This window comes from Lonchura striata, chromosome 4A, assembly GCF_050655825.1.
Source record: "Lonchura striata isolate lonStrDom1 chromosome 4A, ASM5065582v1, whole genome shotgun sequence".
In the NCBI taxonomy this organism is placed as follows: domain Eukaryota; kingdom Metazoa; phylum Chordata; class Aves; order Passeriformes; family Estrildidae; genus Lonchura; species Lonchura striata.
In genome coordinates, this window is record NC_140742.1 from 16,371,729 (window position 1) to 16,395,359 (window position 23,631).

Sequence of the window (23,631 nt, forward strand, 5' to 3'; positions counted from 1 at the left end):
GCCAGGATTATCCATCCCTGCACCAAAGCACATCACCCTGCTGTTAACACCAGGGGCTGTTCCCTGGGATCTGCCAGGTGTGCAAAGAGTCTGGAAGACAACAGAAATGTTGTGCTGGGCTCCCCGTGTGCCAGTGCAAACAGATGGTTCCAATGAACAGCCGTGGCTGGGAGGGTTTCTATCCAAACCTTGTGGGGGGGATCCTTCAGGTGGAACTGAGCATGGAGAACCTGCCAGCAAAGCCAACAGCAGCTCTGTCCAGCTGTGCTTGGAGCAAGGAGGCTCCAGGCTGGAAGAAGCCTTAGCAGCCAGGGCAGAATTAATGACAGGGGAATGCTTGTCTAGGTAAAATATATGGAATTTAAAAAAAATTTGTTCCTTTTGACTTGTGGCTCGTAATGAATTAAAGCTGCTCTGGAAAAAAACTCTTTTTTGTTTGGCTCCAGTGCTGGAGCTGGGGAGGACTGGGCTGGGCTGGGCTGGGGTGAGGTGGCCTCAGGGGCATCACTCCAGGCTGCTGCGGCCAGCCACAGAGGGCTGGGGGCTCCCAAAACCCACACTGTGATCCCAGTACTGCTACAGGGACATCTGGGGACACAGCACAGGCGAAAGCCCCTGGGTACCTCATTCCCACCGGGCTGGGTGTCCCCAGGGGCCACCCCAAGCTGGGCTTTGTGACAGCACAGCCCCTCTGGGGCATTTCTAGCCACCTGGTCCTGCAGGGATGGACACAGAGCTGGCTCCACAGGCTCTCTGCAGGCTCTGGGGAGGCACCCTGGGCGTGCAGGGGCTGGGTCAGCTCTCACCTCTGGGTTCAGGCTTCACCCACAGCTGAACAGTGGGGCAGGAGCAGGGGGATGCTTTGGTTGGCCTTCTGAGTGCTGAGGAGCTGGGTCAGGGTTTGCTCTTGCTGGGCACCCACAGATTCCCAATTTTAATCATGGCTATGCTGACTACTCCCCCTTTATCCTCACTCCTCCAGATCAGTCAGGGTTTTACTCTGGGCTTCCAGGATTTCAGCCTTTCTCAGGAAATAAAGCTCCAGTCTAAGCACCACAAGGGTTTCAGTGCAGCTTTGCCCCTTCAAATCCCACCCTCCCCTAAATGTCCAGGAAGAACAAGGCTGCTCAGGCAGCAGCCAGGGAGGGAGGGGATCTCAAGTGCACTTTATTGAGCTAAAAATAACTTTATTCAAGGAAAACAAAGTCCACATGCAACAAAGCTGCGAGGGGATGATGGCAAAGAGATGATGGCACAACAAACCAGGAGAAAGTTCCTTTTCCCAGACTTTGTGCTGGAACCACAGGAGGGGTGAGGTTCTGCTGCTGAGAAAGAAAAGGTCGTTGGGAAGCAAGTGTGTTATAAATGATGTCCTCAGGAAAGCTGGAGTGCAGCAGAGCTCACATTAACAAGGCAGAATTAAAGAGGGGCTCCATCATATGAGCCTTACCCATGGTTCTGCTGGCTTCTTACACAATTAAACTCTGAGCTTGGGGCTGCTCCTGTGGCCTGTTCCTAACCAAAGCTGTCCCACTCTGGCCCTGCGAGGCACAGCTAAAATTAGCTGGGCAAGAATTGCACAACCCAGCCACAAATTAGCAGATCCAGAGCGTGATGCTTGACATTGTCCCAAAGTCCTCAGTTCCCACTGAAAAATAAAGCTGGTCTGGAGACTTGGACTTGGCAGGAGAAGGGAAAGCTCAGAATAGATGTCGCTGCCTGCTCTGGGTACGGAGAGTGCTGCCTGAATGGTTTAATTAGCTCGTGTTAATGAAAAGTAAATTTTGAACACTCTCTCCTCCAGATTCTCATCCTGCCAAATGTTCAGATGATGCACTTTCAGATGGTTGAGCTTCTCCAAAACCCCAAACAGTTGGAAGCTCCACGGCAGCAACAATCCCAAGGTTCAGTGCTTGACATTGCTTCCATGCCCATCAGGGCAGGTTGTTCTCAGGCTGGAGACCCATGGGAACAAGCTCTCCTTGGTCCAAGGGCCAGGATTGCCTTTTCCTCTGAGCTCAGCTACAGAGACCCTTAATGCAGCCCCACGTCAGCCTCACACTACTTCCCAAAATCAAAGCTGACATGGAGATAACCCAGACTGGTTGGAGAGTTGAGAAATGTCCAGCAAAAAATACCTGAGAAGAGCCATGACAGGCAAATTTAGGTTTATTTCAGTGAGGGCAACACCCATTGCCTGGCAGTGCCTGCCCAGCCACCTTTGCTTCCATCAGAAATAAGGGAGGACAAATCCCTTCCCAAGTATTTTTTACTAAAGCCCATCTTCACTTAAAATGGCAGAAAAATTAAAATGTTTTCTTTCCAAATGAGCAATCTGTACTTTTATTTTCCTCTTTCTAAGGGCATAATTTTTACCCTCTGGCTGTGGGTCAGAGGGGGAGCAGGGGAAAAAGGGCTTTTCTCCCCAGGAGCAGCAGAGCCTTTGGCTTTAAGAAATCCAGGCAAAGCTGCTGAGAAAGTGGTGCCAAACCTCACCCATTCCAGGGGAACCTCTGAAACCATCCCCTTTGCCTGCTGCATTGCTGGTTTGATTTCTCTTCTGTCCATCTGTGCTCAAAAAAACACCTGGAAAAAGTTCCCCAGGGAAGCATCCAGAAGAGGACCTGTGCTTGAAATCAATACAAAAATTCAACACCACTGCAAGTGCTTTTGAGAGGAGACACCAACTCCATTTCATTTCTTTGTCCCCATTCTCTCTCTAGCTGTGATCTCTGACGAAACAGTGATGAGGGGGTTTCTGACAATAAAATGAATCCAGGGAGTTGGGCTGCTCCCTGTTCCTGGGCTCTGACTGCTCCCTAAGTGTTTGTTCTTAATGGGGGGAAGAAAGATTGGCCCTTTTCTTCTCCAGAGTGCTGGAAATGCAGAAAATTTGTATTTTTGATGCATGCCAAATTCGGCAGAACAAGGAAGAATTTGATTTTTGCTTTCAGGCAACATTTGCTGTATCACTATTTCCATTTATTTGTGCAAGTGTCTTCCCTACTTCTGCTTCTGCTTTCTACTGGCAGTTCATAAAAAGCAGATAAGAGAAACTGCTTTTAGTGCCTGCAAACTAATTTTGTGAAATCAATTAACACATTAATGAATTTAAGAGTGTTACCATTTCCACATTTCTTCTCCTTGATAATGCCAAACAGTGGAATTGGAGGGTAAAGATTTGCACAGTTTGTTATTGCTGGGAGCTTTGCTAATTATTTTTTCTTGCATTTCTGTCCCAGGAATGCCATCAAACCATGGTGAGGAAGGAAAAGTACCAAACAGGGTTTAGTCCCCATGTGAAAAACACTTGAGAAAATTCAGGGAAAAGACATCCTAGAGGGAAATCAATCAACCACAGCCCTCCAGGGCCTTGTTACTCCCAAAGTGTGAGAGCAGAGATGGTGCTGGAGAAAGCAGCGGAGGAGCAGGAGGGGAGGAAAGGAAAATATCCCCCAATACATCATTGCCATGCTGGTGAAGTCAGAGTTCAGCACAGCGAGGGCTGAGGAATTCCTGACCCAAACCCAGCTCTCCCCCTGCTCAGTTTCCTCATGACAAAGCTGCAAGTGAATTGTATTTCCCTTCACTTCCCACCTGGCTCCACAGCCTCTCTGCAGGTATTTCCCTGTCTGGGGGGAGCAGGAAGCCAGATTCACACATATAATTATTTCTTTGTGCTTCCTACAGACCTGGGGGCTTGAGGTTGCTGAGGGAGAAGGGGGATTTGCCTTCCCATGTTTTTTATTTTAAATAATTCAATAAAAACTCTTCCAGCACTTAGAAGGGAGTTGTTTCCATCCTGATACCCCGATGAAACACAGCCAGCAGAGCATCCACAAATGTCACTCAGCTGGAAGGAAGATGCAAAGAATGCAGAGGGAATTCACAGGGCAGCGGTATTTTCCTTTCAGTGGACACACACATCACATCCATCACACAGGGAGAGAATTCATCCTCTCCTGGCTTTGAGGGAGACAATTCCCAGCACCAGGGGTCCAGGACAAACACCTGTACAGCAACAGCAGCACCCCTGTGTCCCTCCCAGGGGGGAGGATCAGAGCAGGCACAGGCAGAGAAGTGCCTGAATCCCCTCCTCCATCCAGGATTCCCCTTTTGCCAAGTGCCAGGCTCAGAGGGAGCCAGGAGCTGATGTGGGAGAGGTGGAGCAGAAAAATGTGTGGGGTGAGTGGAGCTCAGTGGTGTCTCATCCCTTCAGCTCTGATTGGGACTCTCCCAGTTTCGGTTGCGCTTCTTTGAAATGCTCTGGGAGCTGGGAATGGGGGAGCTGAGACTTCCAGGAGCTGCTTCCTAAAAGATTGTGGCTCGGGAGAGCTGCCACGGGGGAATTTGGCTTGAAAAATCTGCATGACATCATAGCTTGCACCCAAAATAACAGGAAGAAAACCAAATTTCCAGCAGGCTCAAAGCAGACCATTGATGCTGCAGCCTCTGAGTCAAGGCCAGATCCTGCCCCTCACTCCCAGGAGGAAAATGGGGCAGGAATTGCTGCACAGTGGGAGCAGCAATGCAAACCCCAGCAGGGTTTGGGGCCCCCAGCCCTGGCAGGCAGCAGGAGCAGCTGGGAATGTTCCCTTTGCCTGAGCAGCAGCACACAGGCAGCCCCAGCTTTGCCAGGACGCCCCCAAAAAGGAAATCTCATATTGGAGCTCAGAATAATTCAATTAAATATTTAACAAATATCCATGAGAGGATGGCTCTGCTGGGAAGACCCCAAAGGCTCCAGGTGCACCAGGCACCACCCTCTGAGAGATAAAAAGGTGCAGGGGATTCTCTGGGAGGAGGTTGCAGGGTCAGCTCTGCGGGTTTTTCTTTTTTTTTCTCTTTTTTTTGGCCTTGCATTTTTTGCCTTTGTCTCTCCTGTGTTGGGTGTCAGCCAAAATTACTCCCCAGAGAAGAAATGTAAGCTCCAATCCAGAGTCCTCCAAACAAGATGAGCACTTTGATCTCACCTTTGGAGAGGTTTAATTTCTCCTTCCAACCCCAAACCAACAACCTGGTTTTACAGCTTTCACTACAGACACCTCAAATCTTGCTTTTTAGCAGGTGAAATCTGCCTTTGGGGGAGGAGGGCTCTGCCTCCACAGCCCAGATTCCACAGGCTCCTGTTCCAGAATTTCCTCCCAGTTGCCTGTAGGATGCCCCAGGTCTCGTCCAGGCTCTCAGTCCTAAACCAGCACTGCTCCAGGGCTGCTCCTTCCCAGCTTTTGGTATCTCCCAGCCCCTCAGGGCTCTTTAAGGCTGAATTAGACTGTCCATGGCCCTAATTAATCCTTCAGCTCTCTGGGAAGCAGCCAGGGCTTTTTTAACCCGTAATCCTTCCCCGTGGCGTCCACTCCCTGCTGTGATGTGCAATCTTCAAGAAATCTTCTTGGGAAGAAAGCAGGACAGGCACCTCCCCCCTGCTGCTCTTAATTGCTGTTAATTGCAATGGCCAGAGGTGAGGGGACACTGCAGGACACGGAGATGCAGCCTGGGCTTGGCTTGGGGGGCTCTTTTCCCAAAGAACACGGGGAGGGTTGAGGTACAACCACCACCTGTGGGGATTTCTGAAGGGCAGGAAAGCTCCACACATGGGCAGAGCCATGGGTAAGACCTGGAAGAGTGAGATCAGGAACATCCCATGCTGAGACCTCTCGGGGATGCATGCTGTGGGATTTTTGGGTCTGCAGTGCTGGATTAAGCACTTTTTGACACAGAGATTGGGGCAACTGAGAGGAGGTTTAAAAACTTTTATTCCCTTTTCAGCCTCACGTGAAGGGTGTGAAAATACAGATGTTATAAATCATGCATTCACAATCAGAAGTTACTATTTGTTAATTACAATACACTGTAAGTGTTTCTTGGCCTATCAGTTTTTACCACACCATGCTGTAAATTCCTTAAACCTAAAAATCTAAAATTAACCCTCGTAGTTCCTACTTTCATAGTTCTATTTCTCTAAAGCATGTAGTCTGATTTGTAGAGCTGTCCTTTGTGCCCTGGATTGTAAAATAATGTGTGTGTTCAATTCCCATCTGTCAGAGCTGGGGCAGTTTCTGCTGTTCTTTGGGCAGGTTTCCTCATCTCTCCACAGCCAATCCTCCCTCCAGGAGATCTCTCCTGTTCATGGGTCATTAATTATTAATTATCTCCTGTTCATGGCCACTGAGTGTCCCTGCATGGCTGAGAAAATTCCATCATCCATGGGGAGATGCTCTGCCCAGGGGAGGAGCCAAACATTCCTACCTGGATCCAATCTGACCTGGGAACAGCACAGCAGCCTTTGCCCCCTGCATTCCCAGAGGAGCAGCTTTATCCCCCTGCATTCCCAGAGGAGCAGCTTTCTTCCCCCTGCATTCCCAGAGGAGCCCAGGCCCATCTCCCCCAGCCCTGGAGCTCCAAGGAAAACTCCCCCCTTGTGCAGATCCTGCTCCAGCAGAAGCACAGCTGGCACTGCAGGAGGGCTGAGCCCCCCTGGGATGGGGCTGAGCCACCTCCCTGACCCACAGGGGGACAGGGCATGTTCTGACTCTGGCAGTGCTGTTTGTACTATTGCATTTCTTTTTCCTAATAAAGAACTGTTATTCCTGCTCCCATATCTTTGCCTGAGAGCCCCTTACTTTCAAAATTATAATAATGCAGAGGAAAAGGGTTTACATTTTTCATTTCAAAGGAGGATCCTGCCTTCTTTAGCACAACCTGTCTGTTCAAACCAAGATGCTAAAACTTGGTTTCTACTTCCATTTCTCTCTCCACAGTGTCTCTCCTATTCCATGGCATTTCTAAGTCAACATTTCTTATCTCAAGGTTTCCACACAGTTGTCTGCTATGTGAGCATAGGTTGTCAGGCTTTCAGAATTCCCTACAAATTCATTTCCCACACTGCAGGGGTGGGAGTTGGACTGGGTGATCCTGATGGGTCCTTTCCAACAGAGCACATTCTGTGATTCCATGACTCCAGCAAACCACAGAACATCCCTGCCCCTGTGGGAAAATGAGGGCAACACCTCCACTGGGATGCAGTTTGGGATCCCAAACTGCTGATCCTGGCAGCTGCTCACTGGCCTTCAGAGGGTGTGGGATGGCTGGGGCCGGAGAAATCCTACAAACCAGATGTGTCCATGCTGTCAGAGCATGGCAGGAGGCAGGGGCTGCTCAGCAGCTGAGGGTGGGAGCTGCAGGATCCCCTGGGGTCACTTTGGGTGGCTGCCACCCCTCGCTGTGACGCCGCCTGTCCCAGCAGGGCTGTGGGGACGCAGCCAGGCCTGGCTGCTCTGAGTGCATTGATTAATTTGGCCACAATTAATTAGCTCCAGCACTGCTGTGGGCTGTGACCTCCCAGCACTCTGCCAAGCCCAGAGCTCAGCTCGTGACACAGGACAATTCCAGGGAAAGGGTGAATCCCAGGGGAAGGTGGGCTCAGGAGCTCCAGGAGCCACCCTGTGTCCCCAGCCCTCAACAGCCCCATGGGAACAAACAGCTCTGCTGCTAAAGAGCTTTAAACTATTCTTAGGAATAGTTTTCCCATTCCTCTGGAGTGACAAAATCAGGAAGTGATCCCATTATCCCATTCCACAGCTGTGGGCTCTTATTGCTGCAGGGGGAAACCTGGGCCTTGCTGAGCACTGGGCCTGCACTGCTAGACAGCTCAGAAACCAAACAAATATTCCATGTTTGCACCGTCAAATTAAGAAAAGCCCTGCTGCACGTAACTGTTTCAGGGAGAAGTTGAACTGTCAGAAGTGTGGTGCAACTTTGGCACTGCTTACCCACCCAAGAGGCTGTTCAGACCTTCAGACCCTGATGGTTCAGCAGGAAGCCCCAGGAGATTTTGTTAATACCAGAAAGAAGTCATGAACAGAGACCTGCAAGTGCAGCCCCAGTTTCTAAAGCAGCATTGAGAAAAGTTAGGAACTGATCCCAGACCAGAACTTGGCTTCCCTTGGCTCTATCAGCACGGTGAAGAAAGCCAAAAAACCAGAGGTGCAGACCTTGGACTGCCAGTGCTGACACTCCTGCTGGCAGGTGCATAACAGGGTCCCACCAGATCTGTCTTCAAAAGAAAATACTTACTTTTATTTCTGAAAATAGCCTTGGAGTGAAAGCTTTGTGCCCTGCAGAGGACACATCTAAGGGTACCTGGGCTTTCCAAGCAGAACAGGAGATCCCTTTTCTTTGGACATTATGGCACCTGTCCCATCTGCCCAGCAATCCTTCTTGGTTTTTGACCCACTCGCAGTGCACAGCTGCAGGTGGGCACTGCTAAGTAATACAAATTATCTGTGTCTCTGTTAACCCCACCTTTGGCTCACAAACTCTGTGTCTGTTGCAGCAACTCTCCAAGACAAGAAGAGATTTTTGGTGGATTTTTTGAGGAGATTTGGTGGATTTTTTGAGGAGGTCGGGCCCCACCTGTGTCCCCAGGTGTGAGGCATTCTTGGGGCCAGGGTAGATTTGGGATTCAGCTCACGGGGTCGGCAGCCAGGGCTCTCATTATGCAAACAGCTCTGATTAGCACCACGGCCAAGGCCTTCTGCAATCAGGCCAGCTTATGGCTTTAGGCTTCCCACTTGAAGTTAAAAATAGTTGGCCTTTGTTTTACTGCCAGCTTGGGCAGTGGTGACCTTTTGTGTCTGCGGAGCCTCTCCGGTAACATTTAGAGCCCCTTAACATTTAGAGGATGTACCCAGCCCCACTGAGCTGCTCCTCTGCTCTCTCCACTCTGCCTCTTCCAGCTCCTGCTGCTTTCCTCAGGAGCAGCCCTGCTGGGGAGCACCAGGGAGTTCAGACAGATTTGGAGCTGTCAAACCACGCAGCCACTGGGAAATGCTCCTCTGGCACTTCCAGCAGGTCTGGGCACGGCGCCTGTGCTGTCCCTGTGCTGCTCTGCACACCTCAAGCTGAACCTGGCTCCCACTTTCTTCTTAGAAACTTCATTTTGCATCCTCTGAAATGCAGAATTTCCACACATCCTTGTAGCTCCCTGAGGGATACGCTGAGGAAGGATCTCTGTGTCAGAAGAACCCACACCCAGTACTCATCCAATGCCCATCCCTCAACCTCCCCACTGGGAATTTTCAGGCCTTTAAGGGGTGAGCTGCCATGCAGAGGATGTTTCTTTATGCAGGCTGGGAATATTTAAGGTTTGGCCAAAAAGGAGCATTGAAGAACATCAGTTTTCATAGGCAAACCCCAAACTTTTGCTGGCAGCACCAAAAACAGGTGAGTTGTCCCTCAGGCAGGAAAAACCTCACACTTTGCAGGGAGCCACTGAGGAGTCTGATAAGGAACATGGACAGGAAGAAGTTGAACCAAAATCTAATAATCTGGTATTTTTACTGACCACAGGAAATGAAATTAAAAATACAAAGGCATAACACACAGTGCAGACAGTGGCAGATGCCTTTATTTTGTCACTTTAAAATGTGTCCATTGGAAGAATTTTCTCAAAGAACCCAAGTGAGAGAAGCATTTATGAGAGCAGAAAATGCAAGTCACCTTCAACTCATCCACCTACAATTTCCCACCAGGCTGGATCTTCTCCAAGCAGCTGGGAGCAGTGGGGACCATGACACGTGGTGGCTTCATGCCCCAGTCCATGGCTGAAGTTGGTGCTGCTTTGAGCAGGTGAAGCTTCAGAGGCCCCTTCCAACCTGAGAGGCCTCAGTTACCTGGAGAGGCTCTTAGAAACTCTAATTTCAGAATGTGGGAAATGGATTTGTAGGAATTCTCAAAGCCTGACAGAAGGCTCTCATAGTGTGAATGTGTATGCAAAGTTTGAGATGAGAATAGGACAGACATTGTCACGAGAGAAATGGAACTAGAAACAAGTTTCAAAGGATGGCTCTACAAATCAGACTACATACTTTGGAGGAAAAGAACTATGAAAATGCATTGTAGTAGGACCCACGAGGGGTAATTTTAGATTTTTGGTTTTAAGGAATTTACAGCATGGTGTGGCAAAAGCTGATAAGCCAAGGAACACTTACAGTGTATTGTAATTAGGAAATAGCAACTTCTGATTGTGATGGTGTGATTTATAACATCTGTATTTTCTCACCCTTCGCGTGAGACTGAGAATAGGATAAAAGTTTTTTAAATGCCTCTCAGTTGCCCCATCTCTGGGTCAGAAAAGGGCTTAATGCAACATCAGAATGCTGCACTTGCCCCACATTCTTCTGATTTTTGTGCTCTGCCCTAACGGTCACACCAAGAATTCTGGAATGCTGTTTCCAAGAAGTTTTTCTGCTCCTCCTGCCCTCTGTGGGATGAGCTGTTCCCACCATCAGAGGGAGATGGAAGGGCTGCATCCCTGTCCTTTGGAGCTGTCACAACTGCATGTTTGGGAAATGAGGGGTGCAGGCTCCAGGGCTGCATCCCTGCCCTTTGGAGAGGCTGTAACAAAATACCTGGAAAATGAGGGATGCAGCCCCAGAGCCAGGCTTGGAGCACTGCATCCCTGTCCTTTGGAGATGTTGTAACCAAAGTCCTGGAAAATGAGGGATGCAGCTCCACAGCCAGGCTTGCAAAGGCTGCATCCCTGCCTTTTGGAGATGTTGTAACCAAGTGCCTGGGAGATGAGGGATGCAGCCCCAGAGCCAGGGCTCCTGACAGAGCAGCTGAACCCCCCTGTCCCACCAGCCCCAGCAGCACCTCCAGTGTCCCCGGGTGCTCCAGGCAGCTCTCAGCTCTGGGGTACAAATAAAGACTTCAGGGAAGGATCCCCCCGAGCTGGGCTGGAGACTGAGCCCACACAACATCCTGAGCCACAGGACCTGTGAGTCAAAGGAAATGGGAATGACTGGGAGAAGGATTAGGAGTGGCTGCAAATGAACTGAATTTGCTGAATTTGTTGAGTTTTCCTGAGCCATCTTGCTTGGGATCAAGCATGCAGCAGAGCAGTTCACACAATTCTTATTGCAGGTCAAAGCCAAACAATTCTGTGTAATTAAATTATTTTTTAAAATCCCCATATCCTTCAAAGCCAAACAATTCTGTGTTATTAAATTATTTTTTTAAATCCCCATATCCTGTCCTTGAATGTGATTCTGACAACAGCAGTGGTGGAAATATATCAGCCATTTAATGTAATTCCTTTCAAAGAAACAAGAGTCACTTCAGTTTCTGAAACAAGCCCAGGAATAATTTTCTGTGGGAGGAAACAGACACTGATTATTTGCTGTCATTGACGCAGAAAAACTTCCTCAATAACTCCTGATGCATGTCAGGCATCAGCCAGAACAGGATGGATCTCAAGAGCATCTCTAGCAGAACTTCTCTGAAGAAAGATCTTCAGTTTTTTCCACTCCTAACTACTGAGAAAATATAAAACCAAGCAATGTTTCCACTAGAGAAAAGAAGCAGAACATGATACAAGGAAAAGACACTCGATGATGAAAACAGAAGATGCTGAATTAATTCTGTAATGTACCAGTGCTGCTTTCCAGGAATCAGGGACAGCTCAAGAGATTCCCATTATTAGGACAAAGGTTAATGCATTGCAGAGTTTGCTCATTTTTCCTTCAGCACAATGAACAGTTACAGATGTGGATGAAAGGATTTGTGGCCACTGATGCCCTGAACCGATGAAGTGGCCAAGTAGTTCCCAAAAGTGTCTGGCACTGCTGGGAGAGGAGCAGTGTGTGATGCCATGGGAGCATGGGAACTGCAGGGCTGGGATTACCCAGGACATCCTCAGCCTTGGTTTGGGGACTGCCAGGTGGCACCTGACAGCCCCTCTGTGCCCCTCTTTGGGCAAAACCCTCCCAGGAGGTTCCCACCCACCTGGGTGACTGTCCAGATGCAGTCAGGATGCTCCATTCCTCCCTAATCATCCCAAAAAGCTTCCAAACCTTGAAAGGAGAACTGTGCCACACAGTTTACACCAAAGTGGAGAAAACACAGGGATTGCAAGAGGAGCCACACACAAGGAAGCAACAGGTGACAAGATTTTAATCACTTGTGTAAAGCACTGAAAAGTCCACGTGGCAAAGGAGCAAAATGATCAGGGGCTCAGTTTGGTTGGTTCTCCACCACCTGCCATAACCAGAGTCAATCACTTCCACAGGGAGGAAAAGGGAAAAAATAAATTTAAAAGAAAAGGAAAAAAAAAATGAAATCAAGACAGAGGGAAAAGGGGGGAAAGGGTTCTGAATTAGACTGAAATGCTGAGCCTTGCCTGAAGACTGGCCCAGAGAGTTTCTGAGGGAAGCTGAACTAATTTCTAGAAAACACAATGGCTGAGCAGCCACAATCCACCTGGCAGGATCTACCTGGGCAAGCTGCACCTGGGCACAACCTCATCTGAGGGCCAAAGCCTGAATTTTTATAAAGCCAGCTGGCAGTGCCTGCAAAGAGCCAGCCCTGGTGGGTCCCTTCACGTGCAGCACACTCAGGCTGGCAGCAGAGTGCTGGGCTCAGGTGCCCCCGTCTCCTGTCCCTGCAGGGATGTGTTCTTGTAGGAACAAGGCTGTCGAGCCAGGTTTTGGGCAGCCCTTCACTCACTGCCCTGTTAGTGAGGAGCTCTGGGGTTTTTTAATCCATTTTTAAATCCATTGTTTTGGAGAGGAGCAAGCAGTGAACAGCTGGGCTGGGAAAGCTCTGGGTGGACAATACTGCATTAAAACCCAAAATCCTCGGGCTCTGCTGCACACCACCAGACTCCACTCTCCATTAAAATGAGCACTTTTAACTATTTCCTTCATCCTTGGCTGCCTTCCTGAACAGCTGATTCTACAAATCAGCCCTGGAAACAATGAACCTCCTGCAGCAAACACAAATGTAGGGCTCAAAAGCAGTGAGAGGGGAAAAAAGAAAAATCAAAGCTCTTTAAATACCATCCTCTGCAAAGTTCTAAGGTCAGTTTGCCCTACAATTCCTAAAGGGAACAGCCCAAAAGAGAAATAGATAATTGTGCTCCGAACAAACCTCTTCTTTCCACCTAAACATTTTTGTTCTATCCACATCCCCTCTCAGTTTACAAAGGTTTACTCAGCTTATTCCAATTCCTTCCTTTCCATAGGCATGTATTGCCTGTTGCCTTGGGAATTCTTGAGTTCTCAGCACACTTTATTTCCCAGAACAGGGCACGAGGACTTGGTGAAACTCACTCATAGGCTGGTAAACAGAATAACTTTTATTCTATTTCCAAAGTGACTGATAAACACACAGATTGCTGGAAGAATTTCTGAACTCTGATCTGAAAATCTTAAACCACTGCTGGCTGAAAGCAACTCTTGGAATTCTGTCTGCTATGGTGATTTTGCAGGATAAAAACCTGTGCTCCCTCCTGTCTCTCCATGAAATTCTGTGCTGAGCTGAGGAAGCAAAGAGCACCCACTGTGCTGCAAGGTGATTTCTGATATGCAGCATTTTAATTATGAGCAGAAACGGGTGGATTTAAAATGGTAATGCTGCATTCTTCTAGGAACATCTGGGTGAGGAAATCTCCTCTTTAATTAATAATATTGTTGAGTCACATGCTGCTTATGTACATTTATCCAAGGCCCACTCTGCACTTTATTTAGAGCAACAGATTGAATTTTTTTTCACCATTGTCCACATTAAAAAAAAAAAAAATATTTCCCTCTTATGTGGATTAGCTTAACATATAATGCAGAATCATTGCAGGGCTTTCCATTTTCATTACAGACTCACCTTCCCTCTCAATTTTCCCTGTGAAACAGGAACTCAGCTGTCCTAAGAGCTGTGATGTGGGAGTCCAGAGCTTCCCTCTGGCTGCTCTGGCAGGTCTGGGACCCTGGCAGGGTCAGGAACCCCCCTGGACAGAGCCCCCAGAGACATTGTCTGTGATCTCTGTCCATGGAAAAGAGTTTTCAATCTTACAGGATCAATTACAAGCTCTGGGTGTTTGATATAAGCAATAATTGTGTGGCACGGGTGCAAAAGTAAAATTTTAGGATTCTAGATGAGGGGTCCAAAGGGGACAAGATGGAGGAAATTGGGTGTGCCTTGTCCTTTTTCTCCTTCTTCATGCCCTCCATGTCTCACTGTGGTGTTGGCATTTTTCTGTTGGTTCAGGCTGGGGACACACTGTCCAACGTAGGTGACAGATATTGGCACGTTCTTGTAAATCCAGCCCAGGGAGTTTCTGGTATTTAATGTTTGTCACATCCCACTGAGGGCAGAGCCCCACACGCTGCCCTGCAGGACAGAGCTGGGCAGGGCAGCAGAACATGTGAGAGATAAACAGAATAAACAACCTGGAAACCAGCACAGACCAATTATGGCTTCTGCTTTGGCAGAGACTTTCTACAATCTCAGAATCATCAATAGCTCAGATTCCAACACTGTGGGAGAGGCTGGGTTTGCTCAGAGTGGGGTGACAGTCCCTGCATTGGCACCAGCAGAGGTGGCAGCCCTGGTGAGAGCTGCATGGCAGTGGGCATTGCTGGGCAGGGCTGCAATCCCTCCCTCCAAACCACCACAGCTCTCCCACCTGCCTTGACTCTGCTGTTTAAGGATAGACAGGGCAGAGGAAAGAAAGGATTTGGGGTTTTGTCTCCTTGCCCTCTGCTCTGACCCAGCCCTGAGAAGCAGCACCATGCCCCATGCTGCTGTATTTCTCACCATTGACTGTTCTTTCTCCAAAAAGCTTGGGAAGCAAGGATGGGCCAGGCTGTGGGTTTGCCCCTGGGCTGTGCAGAAGGGTGGGAGCAGCAGCAGCCAGGTTCAGCTGTAGCTCCCTGTGGGATCCTGACCTGTCTGCACTGGGCAGAGGGCACGGCTGGGCACCAACCCCCTTCCGCTTGCACATCTTGACTTTGGAAGTTCTCTGTAAGCAGAGCTGGCCAGTGAGTCACAGCCACTAATTCTCCTTCTCACCCTCTAAACAAATCCATTAATCCAAGAGCTGCTGGCTCTGTGCTGAACTCACCTCACCCCATCTTTAGTAAATGAGATTTCTTGAAAAAATTTTCCAGCATTCACCGTGGTTTGGTCTGCAATTTCCACCATAAAAGCACAATAAAAATAGATGGTTGAGAGCATTTCAACCTACAAAGCACTACACTCTGATATTTGTTAACAATTCCATGTCTTTTTCTAGCAGGGATTCCAGAAACTTCCTTGAACACAGTAAACAACTTAAAGCCCAAACTGAGCAGCCAGGCAGCTCCTCCGTTTTGCAGGGATACCTGCACAGGTTTTTTTACACAGACACAGCTGAGCCATTTCTAAACAGTTTTTGCATAAATCTGATTTTGTCTACTGGAGGAAACCACAGAGAAAAAAGAGGAAAGACAGACAAACAGGAGGACAGTAAGTGCAAACTTGAGCAAACTGCCCCAGCACAGAGGTGACCACGAGTCTCAAATCTTCTAAATTTTTAGTAAAATGTGGCAGAGCCCAGACAAAAACACCTCCTGCAGGTTAGTAAAACCCTGAGTAAAGGATGCCTGTAGGTGCCTGTGCTGCCAGTGAGGAGGGGGCTCAGCAAGCAGAGCTGTGGTTCCTCCATCCCTCCAGGAATTGCAGGATGATGTGCAGGATTTGCAGGTGCCTCGGTGCTTTATCTGAACAGGTGGGAGGATGTGTAAAACAACCAGAACCACGTGTCTGCTCACAGCCAGTGCACAAAAACAGCCAAAAGTTCTGGGAGTTGTTCCTGCAGGAATTGCAGCATTCCTGCACCAGCGTGGCCTGTGGCAGCACACAGATAACCACCAGCACTATAGTTACTTGGATTTCCAGCCTGGATTTCTGCCCGCTCCACTGTCACACACATTCCCCAGTGAATCAGCCCCCAAGGGGCTGCCTGGAGCTGTTCTGGAGGTGAGGCTTGGAAGGAGAACCCTGGGGTCCTCCACGATGGCCGTGGTTCCTCCTATGGGCCTCCCAACCCATGTCCTCTTGATGCCTTCAGTCTCAGTTTTCATGTTTTCCAGACTCTGTATTGCATTAGTATCGAACTCTGAACTTCATATAAAGTGTCCTTTATATGAGCAAGTTCTCACAGTTTAGTTAGATAAAACAATTTGTCTAACTAAACAGATTTCCAGCCCCAGAACCAAGGACACCGTTGCAGCTTCAGAACAGGGAATGGAGGAGAGCAATCTGGGAGGATGGGACTGCATCACCTGGAGCTCTAATTGGACAATTAACCCCAAAATGGAAATGGACCAAAACTTTAAAAAGTGTGAAAACTCCTGACTTGGGTCCATCTTGGGTGTAGCCTCAGCCAGGCTCTTGCACTGCCCAAGGTGAATCCTGTGAAGGCCTTTTAATAAATCCCTGCTTTATTCCTTTAACCCTCTCCAGCCTCTGTTCCAGGAGCCTCTCAGGGCATCACTGTGACCCACAGATCCCCTCCATGGTTCTGCTCTGACCCTCAGGGCAGGTCCCAGCCCCTGGTGCTGCTCCAGCAGCCCCAGCCCAGCTCCTTCCCAAACCTCCTCTCCGGTGTGGAATTCAAACTAAAATTATCCAACACCTTGCTTTTCACAGCCCAAGGGAGAATTTCTCTCCTAAAGCAGTGTAGAGCAGCACCTTAAGTGCTGGTTATTTGCTGACTTTTGAGTCTGCAATGTTCAGCATCTAAACTGGGGAGCAGGGAGCAAGGATTTGGAGAGCCCCTGTGGAGACACACGGCCCCTGACATTTCCAGGCAGTGGGAATGGAGCTGGCATTCTGCAGGGAGCCCTGAATAAAAGCAGGAAACCTCCTGAGCTGCAATGTCTCCATTTCAAGTGGAGTTTATCCCCTAAAGTCTGGCTGATCCAGCATGGAGATCCAGCAGTGGGGCTCTTCAGGAGCCACAGAGGGTCTGGGATCTGGGATCATTTGGATATAAATGGATTTTTTGTGCCTGGCAGTGTGATCCGTGCTGAAAGAGAAGGAATGTGAGCGAATCTAAGCAAAATCATAGAGCTGAGCCCAGACAAAATATAGAGGGTTAGGATGTATTTGCAGCAATGCAAAAATAGATTCCAGAGGCTGAAATGTGTCTGCTAAAATTATATTTTTTTTCTTACAGAAAACTTCCTTCAATAAAATTCTGTCTGAGATTTTTGGTTTGGTTTTTTTTTTTCCTTCAAACAAGACTCATTTCACGCAGATATGGATGTCTAAAAAAAAAATATTTTCAATCTAAACTAGACATCTAAGCTTGCTTTCTAAAGGCAAAGCAAAGTTCTAAGTTGAGAGGCAGTTTCCAACCGCCCCCTCTAAATGTCACTTCAGCTTTTTGTATCCTCTGTTTTTAAAATTAGCACTGGGAGTGTAGTACATCAAATATCTGCCCCAGCATTCCAGAATGGTGCTGAGGTCAATTAATATCTGTACACTTCCCTTTTCAATTAATTTCTGCCCAGTGCTGAAGAGGACAAGGAGATGAGCAGGAATTAGAGGGCATTTGAAGTGAAGTCTGAGCTCAGAATTGTGTATTTGCACTCAGGCAGAGAATGGAAATAGTAATGGGTGACCTAAGCCTCCCCTCAAGATTAGCCACTGCAGCAGAAACTCTAAATATAGAAGTGAGCAAGGAAAACTGAGAATTACTCATAAAACTTATCTGATGCATACCTGGTACCTCCCAGGAAAGAATGGGGGTGCTGCACACCATTGGAAGCTGTTTAGAAGCTGCTCAGGAAACTTTTGTGAGCTGAAATGAAGAGGTAAAGTTGCTAAGCAAATTATTCCTTTGACTGAGACTTCATTGTTTGAATCCCTGCAACATTGGAGCCAGGTTTTAAGGAAATGTTAATTGTGGCCAATTTTGTAGCTTCGCTCTGCAGCTTGCTAAGAATTTAAATGTCACCGTGTGCCTGAATGTGCTTTCTGAGAAATGAAGCTCTCTTGAAGTCATTTAAATTCCTAATCTTACTGAGCTTAAATGTTGTTCCTTGAAGTGCAGGGATAATTTAATGAAGTACAGAGTATTTCTGCATGGCACATCCAAAATGTCCATCTCACCAATCTTTTATCACATCCATTTTCTGTTCCCACTCCGGTTTGAAATGCAGTGACCCCGAAATGTTGGAGCTGAGGTCCTCAGGGCAGTGAGCTGTTTATCCTGGATTTTAGAGAGCAGATTTGGCCCCTCTGGGGATCTGCTGGGAGAGTCCCATGGGACAAAGCCCTGGGGGAAGAGGGGCTGGGATGATATCCAAGGATCAGCATTTCCAGGCTCAGGAGTGGCACATCCCAGCAGAGGAACAGAGCCCCAGGCACACCCTGAAGGCAATCAGGGATTGGGGAAAGGAAGGAGAATCTGACACTGGAACATCCAAGGAAGCTGGAGGTCACAAACCCATGGGTGAGAGGCACCTGTGGCTCCTGAGGGAGCTGGAGCAGCCGAGCCACTTCCCATCGTATCCAGGAATTTGTGGCAATCCAGTGAAGTCCCACTGCCTGGAAAAGGGGAACATGAGCCCACTTTTAAAGAGGGGAGAAAAGGAGGAATTGGGAATTCCGGGCCAGTCAGGCTCACCTGTGCCTGGCAAGAGCACAGAGCAGATCCTCCTGGAAACTCTGCCAAGATCAGGGCACCTTCCACTGGACTGAGCTGCTCAGAGTCCCACCCATCCTGCTCTGCAACACATCCAGGGATGGGGAAAATATTAAATATTAAAATATATTAAATATATTAAATACAATTGTTTGTATAATCTATATGTTATCTATTTATATATAATATTAAATATATTAATATATAATGCTAAATATTAAGTATAATATTAAATAATATGAATAACTAAATATTTAAACAATAATTTTAATAATATAACATCATAATTGTATTCATTTAAATAATTAAATATTAAATGCTGTGCATATTAGACATATTAATATACATAAATATATTAAATATTTGTATTAATATGTAGGAAAATATTTAAAATATTAATACGTATATTATATATTGAAATCCCTATGTCATTTAAAACCTTCACTGTAAACTGCCCACCTGGTTGCTGGGGATATTTCTGTGTCATTCATTCAGTGTCACAAGGCTCATGATGAAGCTTGATTAGATTAATCATGTAAAAAACCTAAAGATTTTGCCTATTTATCTCATTTTTTACCTGTTTGTTTAAGTTGGAAAAATGAACCAAAGAAGAACGCTGGGGACTTGCCTGCAGCAGCTCATTTTTAAAGTGCAATTTTCCCTCCCCCTGTCCCCCCTGCTCCTCGGGAGGGATCATTTTCCTGCAGTGCCAGGGGCACAGGCCAGCACAGCCGCATTTCTCCCCCTGAGAGAGAATTCCCCAGCCTGCTGTGCTCCTCTCAGCTCTGCAGCTGGGACCAGGAGCTCTGGGGACCCACAGGGCACAGGGAGGTTCTGGATTTATTCAGCTGCTCCAGGTGCTCAGCAAACCTCAGCTTCCCTGCAGCATTCCCAGCGAAATTCCAGGGGCTCTGCCCTGAATCCTGAGGCACAGATGGGTCTCACAGCTGGCTGAGGATAGCTCTGATGGACCTTCTCCTGCTGGCTGGGGCACTTCTGAGCATCGTGATGGACTCTCAATCTCAGCATCATTCAGGAGTGCTACAGAATTTCTGAGACAGAGGGCATGATTTATGTCTGGAGTGAGAATTGAGCTACCCCTCAGACCAGGCCTGATAAACCTTGGTGGGGCCTGGGAGCCTTTGATGCAGTGAAAATCCAGTTGTGGTGCAGCTAGAAATTATGTTAACTACAAAGTAATCAGCTATCCGAGTGTGAATTAGAGTAGAACTACAGTGTAAAAAGTCTGACCACCTTAAGGCAAAGACAAACAATGTTAGCTGCCAATGAGAGTGCCTTTGTAAACTGTAAACTATATAGAGGTGTATAAAAACTGCCATCTTCTCTGGAATAAAGGGAGAACGTTGCATTGATCATTTTGGTTGGATGTGGGTTCTGTCCTGTCCAGCTTTGCTGTTTTATGAGGTCCCTGGCTTTGCAGGAGAAAGCAGGGAAGGTGCTGAGGGGTAAAAGATGAGCTCAGAGCAGTTTGCTGAGGATGTGTGTCCTCCCAGCAGAAATTTCTGTGTCAGGTACAGGGAAGTGATCAGTCCCTGGCACTGTCACTGATGCCCTCAGGATTTTAGCTTTTATATCTTTCATATATTTGTAGCCCTGCAATTCTTTAGTGTATAACTCTAAACTCCATATACAACGTGAGCTGCTGCTTCCCCATTTGGGGCAGACACAGCAATTCCTCTCCAGTCCTGGCAATCAAGGACTCCTCACTGACTCGGGCCCCAGAGATGGAAACAAAAGTGAGTTGGGGGGAGCAAACTTGGGGTAAATGACTTCATTAGCTGAAGCTGTAATTGGAAGATTAACCCCAATATCCAAATGGACAAAAAAAAAAAAAAAAAAAAAAAAAGTGTGAAAACCCATGGTTTATTTTGGGTGCAGCCCCTGGGGGGCTTTGTCTGCCCTAAATGTACCTGAAGGCCTTTCAATAAATATAATAAATATAATCACTTTTTTAATCCTTAATTTGGTCTGGCCTCTGTTTTTAGGTAGTTCCAACAAGGCATCACAGGAACAGGGAATGCCCTGGAAGCTTCCTGGGCTGGAAGCCAGCCTGGCTGGAGAGCTGGGGTGAACAATCAGCCTGAGAATTACCCACTGCAGCTGTCTGGCTCCCAGTTCCACACTGTTGTCACCGTCGTCTAGGTGGGAATGCAGGGCACACTTCACACTGGAGAAAATCATTAATAAATGTCACGAAAAAAAAAAAAAAATATTACAAAGCTGCACTGAGGCCTCTGGTGCTGTCTGAGCGTGCTGCCAGTGGGAATTTGAGTGTGGTGTCAGCCCTCAGCCCTCGGGATCTCCACTGCTGGTGGCTCTGGCCGAGGGAGGAGATGCTGGGGAGGGTGGTGGTGGTGCCAGGGCAGTGGGCACAGCCAGCAGGGCATCAAGGAGCAGTGCCACCTCAGGAGGAGGGCAGTGATGACCTTGCTGTTCCTATTTAAGAGCTCAGGAAACTCCTTTACAGCTGAGCTCTGTCCTCCCAGCCCTGCCCAGTTACCCCAGCAGTGCCTCACTTCCCACCCTGCTTCCCCGTGGCTTCTCCTCAGCTCATCTCTAAAATATTCCATGGATTTTTTGGGCCAGTCCCCACCCCGTCCCCGCTTCCTTCCAGCCCCGCCGGAGCCGTGCTGGCAGCCCTGGAAGGAAACTGGCAGCGTCACAATGGAACTTTATCAGCCCAAACCTGGAAATATTTCCTTTCAACGTGACCCCAGGTCAGTTCCCACACCAGGCTGCTCGTGGCCGCCCTCTCCTCCTCCTCCAAGTCAGTCCCGAGGTGTTTTGGGACTGTCAGCGACCAAAAAGGGGCATTTTCCCTACCAAGGCAAAGCTGAGTTTAAAACACAAGGCTAACAAAAAATCCCTGCCCAGGGACTTATCCAGCCAGGAAGGAACAGGGGGAATTTTGGGTGCTGAAACAAAGGTGAGCTAGACCTTCAATTCATCCCTGGATCCTAAATTCATCCCTAGATCTTCAATTGACCCCTAGATCTTCAGTTGATCCCCAGATCGTAAATTCATCCCTAGATCCTAAATTAATTCCTAGATTCTAAATTCATCCATAGATCTTCAGTTCATTCCTAGATCTGTGATTCATCCTTAGATCTTCAATTCATCCCTATATCTTCAATTCATCCCTACATCCTAAATTCATCCCTGGATCCCAAATTCATCCCTGGATCCCAAATTCATCCCTACATTCTAAATTAATTCCTAGATCCTAAATTAATTCCTAGATCTTAAATTCATCCCTGGATCCTAAATTCATCCCTAGATCATCAATTCATCCCTACACCCTAAATTCATCCCTAGATCCTAAGTTAATTTCTAGATCCTAATTTCATCCATAGATCTTCAATTCATTCCTAGATCTTTGATTCATCCTTAGATCCTAAATTCATCCCTAGATCCCAAATCCATCCCTACATTCTAAATTAGTTCCTAGATCCTAAATTCATCCCTAGATCTTCAATTCATCCCTGGATCCTGAATTCATCCCTGGATCTTTGATTCATCCCTGGATCCCAGATTCATCCTCGGATCCTGAGTTCATCCCTGGATCCCAGATTCATCCCCGGATCCTGCCCAGATCCTGTGCACAGTGGGGAGGGCAGTGCCTCCTGGCAGCTCCATCCCCATCCTGCCAGGGACAGGAGCACCAAGGCTGCACGAAGCCACCCCAGCTCCTGCTCCTGCCCTCAGCCCTCCTCTCTCACAGCTGCAGCCAAATCCCAGCTCTGATGCAGTTTCCCCTCTGAAGGCAGCAATTTATCCCCAGCTCATTCTCAGATCATTTTCTCCCCTGTAGATGAATCCAGCCCGGGCTCCTTGAGCACCCAATTCCCTCAGTCAAGGCAGGGATGCTCTGCTAATAGAGGCACAGGGATGGAAATTGCCACACAAGTGGGAACAGTTCTCATCCTTTTAATAATCTACCAGCAGCACAGGTAGAGATATTCCTAAACTCTGATTTTATCACGATGGCATCAGTATCAGAGATGTGTTTTTCCTGAGGCTAGACAGGAGAGAAGGGAAGATATTGTGTTTCCTTGACTACCTTTCATCTGCCCTTAAAAACATAATTTCCCTTTATTAGCTGGTTTCTTTGGTTATTGCAAGTAAAATAACACATCCTGAGCCCTGGTAATAACTTGTATGTTGGTGCCCTTCCCCTTTCTCTCCCTGCTCTGCACAGATTTCCTGGTTCCTCTGGTTTCCTCCTCCTCCTCTCCATGCTCCTCTCCCCACCTCTCCCTCCACATTTTGGAGGAAGTTTTGTTTTGTTTGTTCACAAATAGGAGGGAGAAAATATTTAATGAACAGGTGATGTGCAGGGACAGATTTTGACTAATTGCCAAATTTCTGTAATAGCAATGATTTTTCAGCTGGAGCTGGGCTGGTCCTCAGGGGAGGTTGAACCCTCCAGACCTAAATTGCTGCTCATTGATCATCCCACCCCAAAAATCCTCTCTGTCTCCTCTTGTCCCTGGGAACAGGAAAAGCATGGAAGAAGCAATGAGCTCTGTCGTGTTGACACATATTGAGCTAATTCAAATTCAATAATTTTGTCCAGATTGGAATTTAAAGATATCATCTCTTTTCTTTTTGGCTGTTCTTTGAAATGCAGTAGTTTTGAATAATCACTGTTACTGCTCTTAAATGATCATTATCTAGCACAAGGCAAAGCTCCAGGGGGCATTTAGGGAGTACAGACTGGGAAATGAATCCACCTGATCCTGTCCTGGCCCAGCCCAGATGTGCTGGCAGCACAGCAAGGACAGCAGGTAAACTGTCACAGGGGAAAGAATCCTTTTTTTTTTTTTTTTAAATTTTTGTTCTTCAGCCCACAGAAAACCATCTGCAGGTTCACTGAAAATTACTTTTCAGGCAGTCAGGTCCTTTAGCATTGAAATTCTCGATGTTTCGTCCACTTGGAGAGAGAGAAGCAAATCCTGGGTTTTGTCTGTGCTCTGTTAATCCCAGGCACTCTTCTCCTCTGGCAATCCTGGGAAAATCAATTTCTGTCTGGAAAGATCATTGCTGCTATCAGCTCCTGCCATATTCCAGGTGAATCAGAGGGGCCTCTCCATGTTTTCCCCTGGCCATGCTGGCTCTTCCAGCTCTGTGCACATCATGGC

General features: G+C 47.6%; 1 protein-coding gene across 1 annotated transcript in view; it reads right to left on the minus strand.

Annotated features, from left to right (window-relative positions):
* C4AH8orf48 (chromosome 4A C8orf48 homolog) overlaps positions 1-23,631 on the minus strand; it is a 429,052-nt gene that overhangs the window by 306,628 nt on the left and 98,793 nt on the right. The gene's annotated exons all lie outside the window — the stretch shown is intronic.